The following is a 9,885-nucleotide window of genomic DNA, read 5'->3' on the forward strand; positions in this document are numbered from 1 at the left end:
TGTAGCGCAAAGACACCCACAGATTCATTTTTAAAGTATTAAAACTATTATCTGAGGAGCCTGTGAATGTTCTCATTTGTCCAGGTCATCGTTATCCCCAAAGCAATTTCAGTCAAAAGCAACTGGACTTGGTTATTTGTCTAGGAAGACGTTTCACCTCTCATCCAAGAGGCTTCATCAGTTCATGTACGCATCTGACCAGGCTGGGACTGGTCCAACTAACTGGTGTGGAGATCCAGGTATTTAACCTCTCACAAGGCCGATGATGTCACTGGAACCCTTTGTGCTCCAAGTGCCAACGACTGTCTGAGGAAGAACTTCTCCCAAGGGAGAAATAATGTGATAAAGTGCTCGTTTTCTGGCTAAGTACGATAAAGAGGTGACCCAGCACTCCGGCTAATAACCGAAAAAGGTTATATTACTTACATTTCATGCCCAGAGGCAGCAGCTATTTATGAAAGCTAGTTGGTTTGGCTGAACTCAAAATTGTGATACCATTGCCATTTGTTTTGATTACATTTGTAATTGGTTGTCATTCCAGATGGCTTCTTTTCACTTTAAAAACGTATTTAGCCTCATTCTTAACCGCAAAGTACAATCTGCCATCAGGCCTGACAGGACCTACCTATATTCCCTGGATCCTATATTCCCCGCTTTATATACCAATCTGATGTTCCCGCTTGTCAGCGAAAGAGTCCTATGCTCCCGGTCTGTTATTTTCTCCACAATCAGTGCCAAATTCCCCAGTAAGCTAAGCCCTAACCCTGACCCTCACCCTAACCCTAACCTCTAGCCCTGACAAAATGCTGAATTAGATCCATGAAGGCAAAGGCTTATGCGACCGGGGAACATAGGGATGACCCTGGCCTGACAGAGTGAGGCTCTTACTTTGTTTTAAGTGGCTCCTTGTATGTCCAGCACTTTCTGAGGATTTTATTGGATGTGTGCACACTTTTCTTTTTTTATCCTACATCAAAAGCAGCCATCAAAACATAATGTCACAAATAGTCTTACAAGAGTACTCCACTGGTTTAGCATAGACAACAATGGACAGCTTTTTAAAAAGGATCTAAATCAAAGCAGGAGAATATATTGTCTTTTTTATTCCACACATTCTCCTTCCTTGTCAAAACCTGCCACAAATAACCTCACCTTCCCCACTTCGGTAACAGATTGGGGTTAAGTATGCTACTAGCAGCTAATGTGGCCTCAAGCGCTAGCACCAAGCACAGATGAGGAGCACAGAGGTCTGGTGAACTCACTCCTCCCAAACTCCACACAAAGATTTTTTGCTACCTCTGGAGCCACAACAGGCTTTATGCAACTTTTTTGACTTGTAAACAGACTGTGATGTGTTAAAAAAGTTGTATTTCTAATATAAAACAATAATCTTTATTATAATAAGCCATAAGATGTAAAACAAAAAATAAATAAATAACTGTTAAAAACCATCAAGACATGTACTCTAAGTAAGCTGCAACTAAACTCAATTTCAGTAGCGTTGAATATGAAAGAACAAGACATTTGCATGACCTATCATGTAACACCTTGTTAGACCATCTACTGCACCCAGAGCACACCTCACAGCAAAGGTAAATTAAGGGTTAATGTATGGATACCATACATGTATGGACCATGGTATGGTAATGGAGGGGTTACTCTGCATGTTAAGGTGGGTTTGAGGTGGAGGGGTTACAAAGACCAGTGAGTCATGGGATTACAAGACTGAATAGGTGAGATGACAGACAAAATGCACACCTGTGAGTTTAAAAACATGTATAGACCCACTCGTGCACAAAACATGCTGCCGATAGCTAAAAAAAGAAGAGGCTGATACTACAAATAGCATAAAAGAAACAGATATTTAAAGCTTTATAAAAGACAGATGATTTGTCATAAAGAGGATGAAGAAGAGAAAAGAGAGGGGGGTGGGGCAAAGGATGAGAGCAAGGCAGAGTGGCATGGGATAAGCCTCTGTCATTAGTTGTGGGATTTTAGCAAAAACCTGCAGAAAGGCAGAAGTAAATGAGATTAGAGAACAAAAGTGGCAGAGTGTGGCAGCATGGAGGGTAGGAGGAGGAGTGGAGGGATGAGGCACACAATAACCGCAGGTGTAAAAGAACCAAAGACTTCTAATCTTCTGTATGTCCACTGATTTCTTGATTCGCCACTGATTTATGGTCTGTTAAAATTCATAGAATGCTTCATTGTGCTTCTGAGACTTGCACGAATGCTTTTAAAAGAATAAACCGGTCACACTTCATAACATGTAAGTAGACCTTATTTTGTTCTCAAGCTGAAAACATAACTTCACTGTGACTAACCAATGCCAACTGTAAGAGACACATTTTCTGCAAAAGCAATAATAATTCCCTCTAAATCCCCCCACTTCCACTAGAGGACCATCAGGAAATAAAACATCCAAGACACACATTCCCCACATGCACTGATCAAATCCAATCAAAGGTAATAAACCCACAAAATTGTGTGCTTTCTCTTTAAACAAGTCCACAATCTTTCTGTCAGGCCATGTTTTTATGTTACTCAAAGAAATTACCCTAATGATCAACACAGATATGAAACCACAAATAAAGCAGAGTTGACATACATACATAAACATAAACACCTACATGGGGTATTCCCCAGCTTCAGTGTTACTTTGAGAAATGTAAATCACCCCACTATTTTGGCTCAGTTGTTCAGAACCATTAAATATATATATATAAAAAAAAACAGAAAACATAGACACTTGACACTCATACGAACCCCAACACACAAACTACTTCCTACATTGGTTAATAATTAAATTAAAAGCTGTTATTGTTATCTGGACTAATATGGACATAGATCTTTGCAGAAAAAAACACAAAGACGGACATTGGAGCTATTGTCATAAAATAAAAATCTCACCTTCATCAGCAGCTTCCTCTGTCTGCGTCCCGGGTCAGTCCTCAGCTTCTCCTAGTCACTTTCCCCCTTGGCAGGTGCCATCATGGTCTAATAGTCCATAGGAAAGAGCTGGAAAGGGCTAGTCTCTGTCTTGTATTCTATGTTCTCTGTCTCTCTCTCTCCCTCTTTCTAATACTCCCTCTTTGAGTCCTGTTAAGATTTGTATCACCACGAGCGCAGCATGTGTGTGTGTGTGTGTGTGTGTGCACAACTCCAAAGGTCCTGGAATTCCTGAGTCCTGCGCTAAAGAGCGAACGTGGCTGAGCTCCCTCTCTCTCTCTCTCTCTCTCTCTCTCTCTCTCTCTGCACTCCTTTTTTTTCTCTCTCGCTCCCGGCCGGGCAGAGAGGAGGGGAAGACAGTCAGGGGGTGGGACGGAAGACAGAGGCTGCTTTCAGCCAACTCTTTCTTTAGCTCTTCTTTCTCTCCCTTTGTCTTTCTCCCTGCATCTCTGTCTTTTTGCCTAACTTTAACTTGTTCTCTTTAAGCTTGTTGTCCTTGACAGATACTTGTTCACTGCTCGGCAAGGCGTGAAGGCAAAGCTCTCTCTGTCATACACACACACTCACACACCCTCCTCTTTTCTTTCAATGCCACTCCCTCTGCCACAGTCCAGAGGTAGAGTCACTCCTTCGCTGTGTCACCCAGCCGCAGTGTCTCTTTCCTATTATGATTCAACATGCTTTGTCACTAAAGGCTAAACTGGGCTGGTCCAAGCAGGGGGTTCAGACTTGGGGGGCCAGGGACTGAGTATGTGAGGAGGGTCCACAAAGATACTAGTTGTAGAATGAAAAGCTGTGGATGTGGGGAGGGGCCCATAGAGAATGCCTTTGGGTCCAGAAATTTGTGTTACGCACCTGGGTCCATGTGTTTTTTTAGTGATCCAGCAAATCTTGGCTGCTTTAGCAGTGATAAAGATCAGGGTGAGACTGGGATAAAGGAGCACTGAACGCTTGGATTTAATTTCAGTTTGAAGCTCCATCACAAAGTTCAAACATTCTTTAAAATGTCAACTCATCCATGAGTTTATTGTTTAACACAGAAAGTGTTCAGAGAAACTTCTTTTCCTTTCCCTGAGTCCGTCCTGATATCCCAAATTGCTCTCATCCCAATTCGTCACATACGGATGATTTATCAGGAGTTCTTGGCATCACTTGTCAACACACTGGGTAGCCCTGCGATGCTCCGCTACAGTTGCTGTTTTAAACACACCTAACTACTTGGTTCGGTTTGGGGAACAAAACCACTTGTTAGAGTTACAAAAAGGTCATGGGTGGTTATAAAATAAGTATGATTGTAACGTAACTACAGTGATGCGAGGAACATGAACAGGACACAAACCAATCTCCTTGGTGTAAATCCTGTGTTTGTCTGACCCCGACTTTCTCCCTATGCTGACTTTGTTGCTCTTACTCTTGGAGCACTTGCACTGAGCATCTAATATCGCCACGAATGGGTTTACAGTTGAAAGCCTGGTGCATTTCATACAGACGCTTAAGGGTGCCTTTTGCAGCGGTATCAGACGCCAAGGGTGCATGATAAAGTGTCTGTATCTGACGCCCCGGAATTTAGAATTGGCTAGATCTCCTTGACCTTTTAACAGCTGCCTTGCAACTAACAAAAAATAGATTTTCAGACACTGGTGTAACAGGTTTCTCCCTTGCCTCAATGAAAAGGAAAATAAATGAGCTTTGAACATTAATAGTTGCTTCCCTGAATCCTGCACCTTCTGGGTAGGTTTGATGGTACAGCCTATTTCTTAACTTCAGGCATAAATATCTCCCAATTCAAAAGTTTTCTCTAGAAAGAGGCGATAAAATAACTACACTTGGGGGCGAACACTTTGCAAAAAGCTTTTAAAAAGTGCTGTTAAACAACACAAAAAAATACAAATATACCATCTACCTCTGTGCCATGGTCGCTGTTCTTCTGGCGACTTCTGATGCTGTGATCCATCCACAAATGGCAAACCTCATCGCCAGCCAAGAATGTTAATATTGGACGACTCTGCAACACAAGAATATGCTTAATGAAAAGTTGTTTTTTGTCCAATGCTGACAGGGTTTTGTTATTCTCACTCCCTAAAATATTTGCAAATGGTTAACGTCAGGGAAAGAATTTGGTTTTGGCAAATCTATTATGGTAATGGTATTGTGAGGTTTATGCAACTTTAACAAACTTGATAGTATTAGGGTATGGTTAGACAAAAAAAAACAACTTCTAATTCCATAGATGGTCACTATGAGCCAAGGTAAGGTTCAAAATGACAGATGAGGTTAAAATGGCAGTCACTCCACCAAGTGAAATTTGCTCGTGCAATGCTAAGTAGGTGAGGCCGGAAACTTTAGTGACTCCTCGGTGGGCTAGTTGGTAAGGTTGGATTATGGTCCAATGAGGCTCCTGGGCACGTCATGTCTGTATTGGTGTCGTTCTTGCCTTCTTCCTCGCAAAATCTTACATGAAATCGTCAAAATCTAGCTGTCTCACGAGGTCTGACAATGAGCTGAGACGTGTTGCACATGCTACAGTGATGCTTATTATTTCCAATGGCTTTTGCTGCGCCACCACAGCTTTTCATTGCGTTGAACATTAAGGGACCCTGGGCACCTCACTCTTTGAAAGTCAAGGGGCCCGAGGGCCTTCACGCTGAGAGGCCCTAACGGTCAGAGGTCACAGGCCCCAGGGAACTGGCCCCACTGGCCTGGTCCATAATCCAGCAATGCTAGTTGGTGAACTGCCATAGCCAGGCATGCAAACCATGGCTGTTAAATAAAAGATACATTTTCTGTCCCCTCAAAAGTCAACAGTGTGAATTTGCATGTCAAAGTTCACCAAAGTTGTGAGTCACATACTTTAATGCGATGTAATTTAGGCAGTATCTGAGTCAACAGCCAACAGACCAGTTAATGATTTACTTATAAGTCATCCACATTGCTCTAGAGCAATGCAATAATATTTATATGAAGGTAAATCCACGAGACAGACGATGAGAGGCAAAAACCAAAAGAGACAGATAGATAGAGTGCATACAACCAGGGTGAATACCTACACCTCATGGGACCCACTCACACAATATATAGACTAATTTATTGTATTTATAATCAGGCCCCAGACAGCAGGGCGCGGCACAGTATCAATGATGTACACACCCACACACACGCAGTCATGCCACACTCACACATAGAAGGTACACACGTACACACACAGACACCTGCTGATTGAACGTTCATGTAAGCACAAAAGCACACAAACGCACACGAGCACACAGAATACATACACACATAAACACATTGTGTGCCGTCTGTCTGGCGTCTAGCTGGCACCATTCAGACGGCCATCTCCAGAGGCTGCAGAGGTAGCCAATCACAACTGCCAGTCAGCAGCTTTCAATATCACACACATTTGCACACTGCAGGTCCTTGGAGAGTAGAGCTAGTGTGTGTGTGTGTGTGTGTGTGTGTGTGTGTGTGTGTGTGTGTGTGTGTGTGTGTGTGTGTGTGTGTGTGTGTGTGTGTGTGTGTGTGTGTGTGTGTGTGTGTGTGTGTATGTGTGTGTGTGTGTGTGTGTGTGTGTGTGTGTGATCTGCTGCTTTTATTGTCCCTTGTTACAATAAAACAGAAGAAAATATAGCGAAATAGAGCAGAAAAAAATGACATAATAAGAAAATAAAATGACAGGAAATAGAAAGAAAATAAGTACTGATACAGAGGTATCAAGAGTTGCACTAGGACAGTTCAACCAGCCTCTCTATTTTCTAGTTATAGTTTTATTATTGTCCCTGTCGGCCATTCAGGCCTAACAGGCACAACCTGGAGGTCAGTACATATACATTCAGTTTTCTACTAATTAAACTGCTTTGTCTGTCTATCAACTCTCACTGTCATCATTTAATTCAAGAGAATACACCTTTTTATGTATGTTTTATTCATAGCTATTCAAAGCATATATATTCTTTTTTCTTTGAAAATGTGATATAAAAAATGTATAAACAAAGATTGAATTTTAAAGATACCATTTGCATTGATGAACCTTATATAAAAGCATGCATAATTTCTGCTGGCCATTTACCATTTTGTTGAGATTTTTTGTTGAGATTGAGTTTTAAATATTTTTTCAAAAGGTTAAAAGAATGATCCCGCACATCAGAGTCTGCTCCATATAGCGTTTTTAAATGGTGTATCACCATGTGTGACGTTTCAGGCCGCAGCCCTTCATCGGTTATATCAAATATTTTTTCCTACATTGCATGGAACATCCACTTTATACAGTGAGAATACAACTTAGAGAGAGTTGCTTTAGATGGCTTTTCTGGGGAACATTAGTACCCAGATCTGGATGAAAACGGTTTTCATCAGTGTTTTATATGGTAATTGTATAACAATTAACTGTGTTTAACAAATAAGTATGCTAAAAATATATAATAATTCAGATATTCTTAGAAGCATCCTGAACACTGCAACGGTGTTGTATAGATCGTTATTATTTATATGTTATTAATGCTTTTATTTTTTTAATTTGTGAGGTAGCTCCCACACAGCCAGAAACACGGACTGTGATTGGTCAACAAGGCATCATGTGATTCCTAATGGACATCAGACAACAGCAGTTTAGACCAAGGGCTGGATTACAAAGCTCCTGAAAGGAATACGATCGCACCAGAGTTAGACAACGGTTAGCTTCTGGGTAAAACCTAAAATAAGTCGGTAACTTCCGTAGATATATTAAATGTTTAAAATATGACCATCAACTTGTAGCCCTATAATAGATTAGGCTACAAGTGAAATAATGGTGTACTTCTTTTTATAATTGAAAACAAATTGCTACATTTGGACGAGATGCTTGTAGCAACAGCAGCATTAAGTAAATCAAAGTGCGTTATAAAAAATATAAACATTGTAAATTGGCACAGAACATCAAACAGGCTGCTATTCCTACTTTTCACTCTTTAGAGTATTTTGTGTTCATTTCCCATAATTTGAGTAAATTTATTATTAAGAAATGGATTATTGGTGTGTTTTTGAACACAAACAGTGAAATTACATATGACAGTGTGGCAGACCTCGCAGTGCACTTCCGTCTTCCTTCCTTCCTTTCTTCCTTCCTTTCTTTCTTTCTTTCTTTCTTTTTCCTTTCATTCTTGTGCACATGTGCACTTCTAAGAACCGCACATGTGAGTGGATTAACTGATACCTGACACTGGCCTCAAAGGCTGATAAGTCAGTAAAACTCTCTCTAATGTCACAAACCGGACGTAAGCGTGTAAAAATGTTACGCCGTGCTGACAACATAAACACCTCCACAACTTATCCGGCACTAAATTTTACTGTTGCAACGACAGAAACACACACACACACACACACACACACACACACACACACACACACACACACACACACACACACACTGCCCTATCCACACATCCATCCCTTTGCTAATGTAGCTTGTGAGTACTTGAATCATTTGTTTTTGGTGGTGCCTTTTGAAATTTTGTGGCTTATAATTTATTTATGCGTTATTGATTTCTTACGCCTACAACACCATGCACACACACACACACACACACACACACTCATGCATGCATACATACACACACACTCACCAGCTTTAACCCCTTTCCCTCCGTTTTTAATTCACTCAGAAACAGGCATGTGCAAAGTAAATTATTTTGTGTGTGCTTGTCTCTCTCTCTCTCTCTCACTCACTCACTCACTCACTCACTCACTCACTCACTCACTCACTCACTCACTCACTCACTCACTCACTCACTCACTCACTCACTCACTCACTCACTCACACACACACACACACACACACACACACACACACACACACACACACACACACACACACACACACACACACACACACACACACACACACACACACACACACACACACACACACACACTTGACCCTGTTGCTTTCTTCAGTCCCAGCTAACCTTTACTCAGAGAAGCCTGTGGGTTTCCTTTCTATTCCTTCTACCTTTTTCTAAATTGCCTCCCCCCCTTTAAAGCCTTCCATCTCTCCATCATCCATCCATCCCAATCTCTTCTCATCCAATTCTTCTTCACCTCACCCTTCTTTTGTCCCCACCCTTCTCCCCTCTCCCTCTTGATCCCTCCATCTTTAATCATACACTACCTCCCTAATCCCTCTTTCTCTCCCTCCTTGCTTCCAATTAATTGCTACCAATTAAGTGTATCCCTGTTTCCCTCATTTCTTACCCTCATACACCCATCCGTGCCAGTCTTGTTTTCCTCCTTCCACAATTCCTCTGAACTTCATGAATCTACATTTCCCTCATTTGTACCTTTTCACTTTCCCTCCATTTTCCCTCTCTTTCTCTATTCCCCACCACACGCTGCCCATCCCTCCCTCTATCCTTCCGTCTCTATTCTCTGTTTGTTCAAGGCCTCTTTTAACGAAGCCAGTCTCCTCCCAGGTCTCAACAGGCTATTGTCGATACTGACGTCTGGCCTCACACGCACACACAACACACACACACACACACACACACAAAAGCACACACATACACACACAAACACACTGAGACTCATGTGTGAGCATGAACACACGAACCCGCAGACTCATAAACATGCATCCGAAAGTACACATGGCTCTCAATAAAGGTCCAAGCCTCTTCTGTCCTCTAATCGCTTAGTTTGGTCTCAACACACACACACACACACACACACACACACACACACACACACACACACACACACACACACACACACACACACACACACACACACACACACACACACACACAGAAGGAGTGCCAAGTTCACTGGCTCTCAACCACTGAACTCTTTTCAGGCCCGTCTGTATCCATTAATTTAGATTGACAGCACATTGTAATGCAGTGAAAAGAACAACATTAACAACCCACGGTTTGCACATTGCAGTGGCAGAAGATTCCAATTGTGCTAAAA

The 9,885-nt window shown here is 41.8% G+C and overlaps 1 protein-coding gene across 1 annotated transcript in view; it reads right to left on the bottom strand.

The window, feature by feature from the left end:
• Nucleotides 1-3,032, bottom strand: part of sema3b (sema domain, immunoglobulin domain (Ig), short basic domain, secreted, (semaphorin) 3B) — a 73,083-nt gene extending 70,051 nt beyond the window's left edge. Inside the window, exon 1 of the mRNA XM_083919376.1 lies at nucleotides 2,911-3,032. The gene's annotated coding sequence lies outside the window, so the exon portion shown is untranslated. The remainder of the gene's footprint in view (nucleotides 1-2,910) is intronic.
• Between the last annotated feature and the right edge of the window lie 6,853 nt (nucleotides 3,033-9,885).

The sequence above is a fragment of the Echiichthys vipera genome (assembly GCF_963691815.1).
Source record: "Echiichthys vipera genome assembly, chromosome: 9".
NCBI classification, from domain to species: domain Eukaryota; kingdom Metazoa; phylum Chordata; class Actinopteri; order Perciformes; family Trachinidae; genus Echiichthys; species Echiichthys vipera.